This window comes from Schistocerca serialis, chromosome 7 (assembly GCF_023864345.2).
Source record: "Schistocerca serialis cubense isolate TAMUIC-IGC-003099 chromosome 7, iqSchSeri2.2, whole genome shotgun sequence".
NCBI classification, from domain to species: domain Eukaryota; kingdom Metazoa; phylum Arthropoda; class Insecta; order Orthoptera; family Acrididae; genus Schistocerca; species Schistocerca serialis.
This window is the reverse complement of record NC_064644.1, coordinates 564,861,594-564,873,027: the sequence shown is the minus strand read 5'-3', so window position 1 is coordinate 564,873,027 and position 11,434 is coordinate 564,861,594.

The following is an 11,434-nucleotide window of genomic DNA, read 5'->3' as shown; positions in this document are numbered from 1 at the left end:
GTCTTTGAAAAGAACTCAGGCTGAGCACTTCTGTGTAATATATTTTCCATGTGAATCAATGATTTGACTCGAGTAGTGGCAAGTTGTACATAAACAAGTAGTATGCCTTTGCTTCATTGGATGTGAAGGATTAAGACAAATGTGAAAACAGATTTGAGCAAGTCCAGTAATCAATACATAGTTACGAAATGTATTTGATAGAAGATAAAGAGAAGTAATAACCAAATAGTTTTCTGTAAATCAAAGTAGTTAAAAGGAGTCTGTCCCCTCTAATGTGTCCACAGTATGCTGACCATTTACAGCCCTGTAGTACAGCATATGAACAATGACTCTAAAAATACCTAACCAGCAGAAACTTGAGGTGTGTATCATGCCTTGTCAGTGATATTTTATTTCAAACTTGACTGGAGTAGCTGCTCCTAGTAAATGACATTCCACATACGGGCAGTTTTTTCTGCTTTTTAAACCCACCACTGGGGTACAATTTTTGTAGATTGCAACAGACCTCTAGTGACTTCTGTATTTTTCCTGGCACCATTACTGCTATGAAAGGGAAAACTGTTGATTTCAGTATCTCTCTCCTGCAGGATAGGTATGATGTTCTAGCAAAGCATACAGCATCTGGCAACACAAGAATACAGCATGTAGGGTGCTAATGCGACTGGTTATAAAGTGCTGCTAGTGTTCAGGATCTGCACCAGGTCAAACTATAGGAAGTAACATCAAAGAAGTTTAGAGGCAGGCTGCCAGATATCTTACCAGTAGACTCACACATGCAAGTGTACGTGTTACAGAAATGGTTTGGTAACCCAAATGAGAATCCCTGGAGGGAAGGACCATGAAGACAACATATGAGAAACTAGGTATCATATGAAGGCATATAGAGAATAGAGTAATTCTTCCCTCTAACTGTCTGTGAGTGGAACAGGAATCGAAACAACTAGTAGTGACACAGGGTACACTCTTCCATGCACAGTATGGTGGCTTATGGAGTATGTTTGTTGATGTGGATGTAAATGTAGAACCTGTCTCACTCCCTGCTCAACCATTGATTTTGTAACTGCCATTTTGTTTCTGCACAGATTTTAAATAAGCTTTTTGCTCCTTGTGTTTTACCCCCTACTACCTTCAGAATTTCAGAGTATTCCAGTGAACATTGTGAAAAAAACTTTTTCCAAGTCTAAAAATGCTGTAAATGTAGGTGTGTATTTCATTAACCTCTCTACTAAGAGAATTTGTAGCGTCAGTATAGCCTTGCATGTCAGTGTATTCATCTGCAATCCAAACTGATGTTGTCCATGGATGGCTTCTACCAAGTTTTCCATTATTTCATAAATTGTTTGTTTAGTATTTAGTAACTAAACTGACAGTTCAGGAATACTCACAACTGTCAGCACCTGCTTTCTTTGGGATTGAAAGTATTGCATTTTTCTTGAAGTCTGAGGGTATTTCATGAGTACCATAAATCCTGCACACCCGATGGAGTAGGTAAGTCGTAGATGGCTCTCCAAAGGCTATCAGCTCCTGGAAGTTTGTGGCCTCAATCTGTGATAATCTACTGTACTCAAACCTTCCATCCAACAGTTTCCATCTCCTCTATCATATTATTTCCTCGCTATTATCTCCCACCCTCTCATGTGCTACTGTCTGCCAGTGCACCTGCTGTCTTTCCGCTTCCCTGCTCCACTCCATTCTTGCTCATTTCTGCCCCCTCCCTCCCTGCCCCACAAGCTAAAAGTTCCCAACACTGTGCCTGGTACCTGCACACTCTGCCAGACAGTGCTCTTCTCTCCTCACCCATGCACTACTTCTCCCTTCAACCCCACCCCCCACTTGTCCACCCCCCCCCCCCCCCTCCAATTGGCATGCCCCACCCCCGTCGGCAGCCGCACTCCCACCCCAGTATTACTTCAATGACATGGTAAGACATTGCTTTGTTATAATTAATGCCATCATATTGAGGACATGAGAGAATGCATCAAGCATAGGATTGTCATGTCCAGAGTGTGACTTCAGGCAACATGAATGCACACAAAACAGATAAACAGATGTGGGTGTATGCTGGCCAGATGAGCCATGTAATGTTGCTAGAAGTGTAATAGTGACTCCTACATGGCTAGTGGAATGGGAATACAGCTGGCAGTAAGAGAATGAAGTTTCACATGAGGGGAAATGTGGGTGATGGTAGCCACTGTGTGGTGCGGGTGGCACTGAGGGAGGTGACAGGGTGGAGAGGAAGTGGCCTGGACGAGTGCAAGGCACATGACTTGAAGCTATTGGTAATAACAAGAATTTGACTGTTGAATAAGGTCACAAAGTCAGTGTTCAACAGGCCTCAAAGTGAATAGCATAGCCCTTTAGGAGCGAAGCTGCAATTAGCTATTGGGTTTGAAAATCACAATTGGTCTCCATAAGCAAAGTGCCATCACACAAACAAGAGCAGGATTTTACAGTGCCCGCAATTGCATCAACACATTTCTGAATAATAAATGGATTAACTGTAGCATAGGACTGACCTCCTCCAGTATGTGATCCATTAGCAAATGAGGTGCATCTGGGAGATTCCAAGAATCTTAGGCTTATTCTGTTTACTTTTACAAGACGTAGACTGAGATGTAAACGTTTTCCTTTCCCCCTGTTGTATCTGTTGAAATGGTGACCAGGCAGTCTCATTCTGAGAATGTCTGATGTACCTCAATGAACAGGCCATGCAAGAGATCTGGGTAAAGGGGGAAAGTGTCTTACCTCATCATTCGTGAGTTGTTAGTTAGTCAAAAACCATATGTCTTACCACCTGGGGCTAGCTTTACCATTCTTTCTGCGCTCCCTGAAAGACATTGCCATGCAAACTTGTGACCTCAAATTCAGCACCACAGTTGTAAAATTGTATAGTATCAAAGTACCATCCCCGTCTCCTTTTCTTCCTCCTCTTCCTCCTCCTCCTCCTCGTACTACTACTACTCCTACTCCTGCTGTGCAACAAGCCACTAAATCCTCACTCAAGCAGTAAAATGACCTGATATACAACTGAACAGCCAGAGAAGACAGAAGGAATACCCCCTATGAAGACTTGTTTGTTGCTCGAGCCAACAAACACCTGAGTTTTTGTCTGCCAACTACAAAGGCTCCAAGAAATCAAACAAACGATCCTCACCTTCCCCCAACTTGGAGATCTTCTTCCACTGTATTGCCACATGATACCTTCACATGGACAACCTCAGTTTTGTCACATGATACCCTCATCCAGCCAAGCTCAATTTTGCTGGTGTGCATCGCCTACCAGTTCTGTCCTCAAATCCTCAGACTGGGCCAAAGAGAATACTGACACCTCTGTAGATCTCATGGAACAGGATCTCCCAGTAGCAATAAGTCTTTAAGGCAGCCATCAAGGTGACTAGCCTTCCTTTGTTCTCTCTCCCCAAACCCCATTATGATTCTTCTAAAATGGAATGTTGTTGTTGTTGTTGTTGTTGTTGTGGTTGTGGCCTTCAGTCCTGTGACTGGTTTGATGCAGCTCTCCATGCTAGTCTCTCCTGTGCAAGATCCTTCATCTCCCAGTACCTACTGCAACCTACATCCTTCTGAATCTGCTTAGTGTATTCATCTCTTGGTCTCCCTCTATGATTTTTACCCTCCACACTGCCCTCCAATGCTAAATTTGTCATCCCTTGATGCCTCAGAACATGTCCAACCAACCGGTCCCTTCTTCTTGTCAATTTGTCCCACAAACTCCTCTTCTCCCCAATTCTGTTCAATACCTTCTCATTAGTTATGTGATCTACCCATCTAATCTTCAGCATTCTTCTGTAGCACCACATTTCTATAGCTTCTATTCTCTTCTTGTCCAAACTATTTATTGTCCATGTTTCACTTCCATACATGGCTACACTCCATACAAATACTTTCAGAAACAACTTCCTGACACTTAAATCTATACTCGATGTTAACAAATTTCTCTTCTTCAGAAACGCTTTCCTTGCCATTGCCAGTCTACATTTTATATCCTCTCTACTTCGACCATCAGCAGTTATTTTGCTCCCCAAATAGCAAAACTCCTTTACTACTTTAAGTGTCTCATTTCCTAATCTAATTCCCTCAGCATCACCCGACTTAATTCGACTACATTCCATTATCCTCGTTTTGCTTTTGTTGATGTTCATCTTATATCCTCCTTTCAAGACACTGTCCATTCTGTTCAACTGCTCTTCCAAGTCCTTTGCTGTCTCTGACACAATTACAATGTCATTGGCAAACCTCAAAGTTTTTATTTCTTCTCCATGGATTTTAATACCTACTCCAAATTTTTCTTTTGTTTCCTTTCCGCTTGTTCAATATACAGATGGAACAACGTCGGGGAGAGGCTACAACCCTGTCTCACTCCCTTCCCAACCACTGCTTCCCTTTCACGCCCCCTCGACTCTTATAACTGCCATCTGGTTTCTGTACAAATTGTAAATAGCCTTTTGCTCACTGTATTTTACCTCTGCCACCTTTAGAATTTGAAAGAGAATATTCCAGTCAACATTGTCAAAAGCTTTCTCTAAGTCTACAAATGCTAGAAATGTAGGTTTGCCTTTCCTTAATCTTTCTTCTAAGATAAGTCGTAAGGTCAGTATTGCCTCACGTGTTCCAACATTTCTATGGAATCCAAACTGATCTTCCCCGAGGTTGGCTTCTATCAGTTTTTCCATTCGTCTGTAAATAATTCGCGTCAGTATTTTGCAGCTGTGACTTATGAAACTGACAGTTCGGTAATTTTCACATCTGTCAACACCTGCTTTCTTTGGGCTTGGAATTATTATATTCTTCTTGAATTCTGAGGGTATTTCGCCCGTCTCATACATCTTGCTCACCAGATGGTAGAGTTTTGTCAGGACTGGCTCTCCCAAGGCCGTCAGTAGTTCTAATGGAATGTTGTCTACTCACGGGGCCTTGTTTCGACTCAGGAATGTACGCAGCATTAAATCCAAAAAGGAGGAATTAAGACTGCCCTTCGAATTGCAGTGTCCACCTGTTCTTTACCTCCAAGATACAAAATTGTATCCTTGTGACCACTTTGACTGTCTATGTGTCTCCATATGAAACCTGTTTTCTTGTACCTTATCTTTGTAGTCCTGATGTGAAATATATGTTGGCAGCAGTAGGATCATTCTGGAGTCAGCTTCAGATGCTGGTTCTGGAAACTTTCACAGTAGTGTTCTTTGAAATGAATGGCTTCTTCCTTACAGGTATTCTCACTTGAGCTCTAAAAGCAGATCCGTAACACTTGTATGCTGATTGAACCTATCAGTAACAAATCTAGCAGTTCCCATCTGAATTGCTTCAACGTCTCCTTCCAATCCAGCCTGGAGCAGATCCCAAACACTCAAGCAATACTCAAGAATAGGACACACAAGCATCCTATATATATGCAGTCTCCTTTACAGATAATAATAATGGCGTGTGACGAGGGCCTCCCGTCGGGTAGACCGCTCGCCTGGTGCAAGTCTTTCGATTTGACGCCACTTCGGGGACTTGCGCGTCGATGGGCGTGAAATGATGATGATTAGGACAACACCCAGTCCCTGAGTGGAGAAAATCTCCGACCCAGCCGGGAATCGAACCCAGGCCCTTAGGATTGACAGTCTGTCGCGCTGACCACTCAGCTACCGGGGGCGGACTCCTTTACAGATGAACTATGCTTTTCTAAAATCCTCTCGGTAAACTGAAGTTGACCATTCGTCTCCCCTACCATATACCTCTCTCTCATGCTCATTCCATTTCATACTGGTTCGCAACATTGTGCCCAGATATTCAAATGATGTGACTATGTCAAACACAACACTATTAAATATAATAGAGGGGAAACATTCCATGTGGGAAAAATATATCTAAAAACAAAGATGATCTTAACACACACACACACACACACACACACACACACACACACACACACACACACACACACACACACACATTTGTAAAGGCAAAGAGTTTGGGCAGAGATGTCAGTCGAGGCGGAAGTACAGAGGCAAAGATATTGTTGAAAAACAAATGTCTGCTAGTGTCTGTGTATGTGCGGATGGATATATGTGTGTGTGCGCGAGTGTATACCTGTCCTTTTTTCCCCCTAAGGTAAGTCTTTCCGCTCCCGGAATTGGAATGACTCCTTACCCTCTCCCTCAAAACCCATATCCTTTCATCTTTCCCTCTCCTTCCCTCTTTCCCAAAGAAGCAACCATTGGTTGCAAAAGCTTGAATTTTGTGTGTATGTTTGAGTTTGTTTGTGTGTCTATCGACCTGCCAGTGTTTTCGCTTGGCAAGTCGGAACAACACCATTAAAGACATATATGAACATTATGGGCTTGTTTTTCCTTCTCATCTGCATTAACTTACATTTTTCAACATTGGGAGCCAGCTGCTATTCATCACACCAGCTAGAAATTTTGTATAGGTCGTCTTGTATGAAGCTACAGTCACTTATCTTTGACACCTTCCCGTACATCACAGCATCATCAGTGAAAAATCACAGATTGATTCCAACCCTGTCTGCTGGATCATTGATGTATATAGAAAATAGCAGCAGTTCTATCACTCTTCCCTGCATCACTCCTATGTTACCACAGTCTCCGATCAGGACTTGCCATTGAGAAAATCTTACTCGGTGCTAGTACTTAAGAAACCTTTGAGCTACTCGTATATCTGGAAGCCTATTCCGTATTCATGTATCTTTAAGTCTGCAGTGGGGTCTATGTCGAATGCTCTTTGGAAATACAAAAATACAGAGTCTGCCTGTTGGTCTTCATCCATAATTTGCAGAATATCATGCAAGGAAAGGGCAAGCTCAGTTCTGCATGAGCGATTCTTTCTAAACCCAAGCTGATTTGCAAATATGAACTTTCCAGTCTCCAGGAAATTTATTATTTTTGAACACAGAATGTGCTCTAGAATTTTGCAGCAGCTGATGTTAAGGTTATTGTTCTATAATTTTGTGGATCTGTTATTTTACCCTTCTTATATACAGGAGTCAACTGTGCTTCTTTGCTATCACTTGGCACTTTCCTCTAGTCAAGAGATTGGTGATAAATGTAGAATAAGGGGCCAATGACACAGAGTACTCTTGATAAAAACGAAGAGGGATTCCATCTGGACCTGGTGAATTATTTGTTTCCAACGCTTTTTGTTGTTTCTCTATGCCAGGGATGCTTACTACTGTCATCCATACAGGATTATGTGCAGTGGTCAAACAATAGTACATCTGTTAATATTATACTGTGTGAATGATTTCTTAAATGTGGCATTTAAAACTTTTGGCTTCCTTTTGCTGTCTTCCATTGTCAAACCAAACTGGTCAACAAGTGAGTGAATGGAAGCATCCACTTAGAGATTCTACGTATGAGCGGAATTTGTTCCCCATCAGATCTTTAGCCAAGGTATGATGGTGATACACTATGTGCATAGAGCTTTTCATAATGTACGTGTCCTAATTGGTACTTCCTGGGGAGTGGATTGGACTACCCTCCTCCATTTGGACTTATCCATTGTCCGTTCAGAACTGGACTATGGTTGATTCTGCACATCCCTCCATCTTATGCTGTCTTAATGTAGTCCACCATCATGGCATCCTTTTGGCCATTGTCACCTTTTAAACTAGCCTAGTTGAGTCTCCATGCAGAAACTGCTGAACTCCTGCTGTCATACTGGTGTGACGTCGTCTTCTGCAGGTGTGTGTGCCATTTGCCTGCCATGCTTGGCCACCCATCCTATACCTTGTTCTTAAATGATTCCCCTGACCACCAGTATGGGGATGCATCTTCCTCCTGTTACCTCTCGGTGATTGGTTTTGTCTATTGCTCTGGCAGCTTAACTTCGTACTACCTGCCACTTTCCCAATGAAGTGAACACTTCACCAGCTTGGCTTCATGCAGCAGCCTATGTACCTCTTGAAATTGATTCACTTCCTAAGGAAACTACTCTGCATTTGATCTGTTGTTGTAAGTTTCTCAACCTTCACACAGAACTTAGTAATAGTACCTTCATGTATCCTGATGGCTCTAAGACGGACAAGGGTGCTGGATGTCCCATCATAATTGTCACCAATTTTTGGTATTGGACTCCAGAACATTGCTCAACATTTATAGCAGAGCTCTTTGCCCTCTATCAGTCCACCCTGCACATCTGACAAGACAGGCTTTCTAATTGTCATATGCTTATATTCTTTCAGTGCCTCTGTGCACTGTACACAGTTCATCCCTAAGTGCAACATGTCAAGGAAAGCTTCCTTCGCCACTCTTATGTTTGTGGGTTCCTCATCAAGTTGGTCTGATGGGAAAAAGATGCTGGTTACAGAGCTACCAGGTCTACTGTCCTCCTACCTCGGTTGTTGCCATCTGGTAGCAGGTGGTACACTTTGGCACCACCACTGGTCTTCTCTTCATGAAAACTAGCTCCAGGAATCAAACTCCACCCAGCAGCTAGGCTGACTTTATCTTGGCCATCTCATCATGAGGAGATCACTTTAGCTAGATTGTGGACTGAGCATTGTTGTTTTAGGGACATTGGAAAAAAAAATTAGGCTACTTGACATGCAAAGTGCCTTTTCACCCATCTTAGCTTTTGCTGAAATTTATATGTAGAGTACCACATGTCCCATACTAATGCTGGTGAAGTTTCTGATTCTCCAGTGGACAAATTTGAATAAGTTGCAGAAGTTTCCAATGGGCAGTACCAGTTTTCTTGGCACTGTGCCGCCATGTTTGTTCAGATGCGTACTATTTTGACTTTGGGTGTTCTGTGGAGTCTATTGTTGTATTTGGTGCACTCTGTGGTGGTGGTCGACAACATTTCCTGAATCTACCACAAATTCTGAATGTACACCTAGTACACAGATTTTCAGATTCACACTGGTATTAATTTTTTGCAGTGTTGTTCACAAACTGTTGTCAAGATGCCACCATGTCTCAATTTATTCGAACAAAATTGGGCTTATTTCTGTAAACAGCTTATCAGAAGATGAAAAATTACTTACTATTTGTTGATCAGAAGTTTAGCTTCTGGACAATGACCAGATCTGCTTGCATCACCAAGGAAATCACTGCCAAAAATATAAAATGAGCCAAAAGTCATGTTGCATTCCATTTGAAAAGCAGAATCCCATTGTTGAAGTTGGTTTGTTAAAAGTTACTTTACCCATATCCAAGTAATTGAATAAGGTGTCCAAATGAATGTAAAGCCAGGTCAGAAAATTTAAATAAAGTGCAAAGCAAAATACATTTCTATGGCTGAGGCCCCATCAACTTCATCTTCAGATGATTTTGATCCAAATGCTTTAGTTAGTTTGGATGAAAGCTTGGGTGTTTTAGACACTTATCCATTGATAATTCAAAGAGTAAGCAGCACAGACAAAACTGGTTACTTGAAATGAAAGGTTGAATGTGTGCATAATAGAAGAGCAGAAAAAAGTCTCTCTCTGGAATGACTGAAAATAGTGCACAATGAACCACTGAGCTGAATGCAGTTCGTGTAATGATTACAGTGATCTGATTAAAGAAATGAGAGCAACAATTGAAATATCCAGTAGATCAACAGAAGTTCAATTACTATGGCCTTGAAATAAGGAAAGGAAATGCACATTTGGCATTTCTTAATGCAGGGTCAAAACAGTGTGGGGAGTTATGGCAGGAAAAGGTATTGGTGCATTACTTGATGCAAAGGTTGTCAAACCATTGCCAAACAAAGTCTCTGATAGATTCAACAATTTATGTGAAGCTGACAAATACAATGTGATATGTCCTGGCAAAAAGACAGTTTCAGTTCAGTTTGGTGGTATTAAATTACAAAAACATACCTGCTGTGCAAACTTGAAGAGCTTTATGTTGCATATTACAAAAAATATGGAGCTGAAATTAGTTTCTCCAAATTCTTAGATCTCAAGCCAAAGTGGGGTGCAACTGTTGGTGTTTCAGGCATGCATTGCATTTGTGTGTTCACCATACATCAAAATGTTAAGCTCGTACCGCAGAGTGCTAATATGAAGGATGACTATAAGATGCTAATAGAAATGCAGTGTTTGATCTGTGTGCCAAGGACTGTATTCTGCATCATCATAAAAGCTACCCTGGTGAACATGTAGTTAAACTTTACTTACTGGGATGCAAAGGAATTAACTGAGTTCAAACAGTGGAGTCACAGTGCCTGTGAAGCACTAGAAACTAAAGTCTCAGCGGGGAGAACTTTATTGAAAAGCTCGCAGGCATGTTTTGTAAGCTGACAGGCCAGCATTTTGTTGGAAAACACCAGAATGTGTACTTGAAGTCACTGAAGATTACTTAAAAGAAACAGATTTGATTGTTCTGATGGACTTTGCCAAAAACGACTCATTTGTAGCCAAAGATGCTGTCCGGGGCTACTATTTGGATAATTCACAGGCACAGTACATACATTTGTTGCTTATGATGTCAATAACATTGGCACCTTGCAAGTTGTTAACTGTTGCATGGTTTCTGATAAACTGAATCACGATAGTGTACTACATGTGTTGAATAAAAGTGTTGAATATTGAATTTTTGGTGACTCGAACAAATGTTAACAAATTTTAGTGGTGGCACAGCAGCACAATATAAAAGCTACAAGAATTTTGTGAATCTATGCAACCATAAAAGTAATTTCAATATTGAGGCTGAATGGAACTTCTTTGGAAATCTGGAATTTGGAAACAGGAAATCTCCCTGTGATGGAGTTGGTGGTACAACTAAATGGTTGACTGCATGGGCAAACTTCCAAAGACCTTCATCTAAACAAATATTAACCCCACAGGATCTCTTTGACTTTTTTGATCAAAATATAAGTGGAATGAAATATAATTTTGCCACAAAAACTGAAATTGAAGAGAGCAGAAAGTTTCAAGAAGAAAGATGGTGAGAAAGCAACACAGTAGCTGGTATGAGAGAGCATAACCAACTTGTGACAGTAAACGCAAACTCGATTTGTGTCTGCAAAATTTCTGATACAATATATCTACTTGACAGAATTTCTGATACCACTATTATGTATTTGAAACTACCTGAGCTTCCCCTCGGTCGATACATTGCCTGTATTTGTGTCAATGAATGTTGGATTGGCAGTGTTACTGAAGTTCCAGTTGAAGAAAATGATTCACTGATAAAATTTATCCATCCACCAGGTCCTGTTCATTTATTTATTGGCCAGAAATGTAATACATACATTGGATTCTGGAGCAACACCTGATTTGCAGACTCCCAGCTCTTTGTCACATTGTCTGGCCAGCAATTTCAGTTTCCAAAAATGGGAAGATATATTACTGTCGATTAAAATCGTGCTGTGGACATCAGCGCAGGAACCATGAGAGATATAAAGTTTGGTATTGACAATGTAGGAGATGATGTTTAATCATTGGCTTTGGAAACAGGTAGACACTCACTGAAGGCCTTGGAAT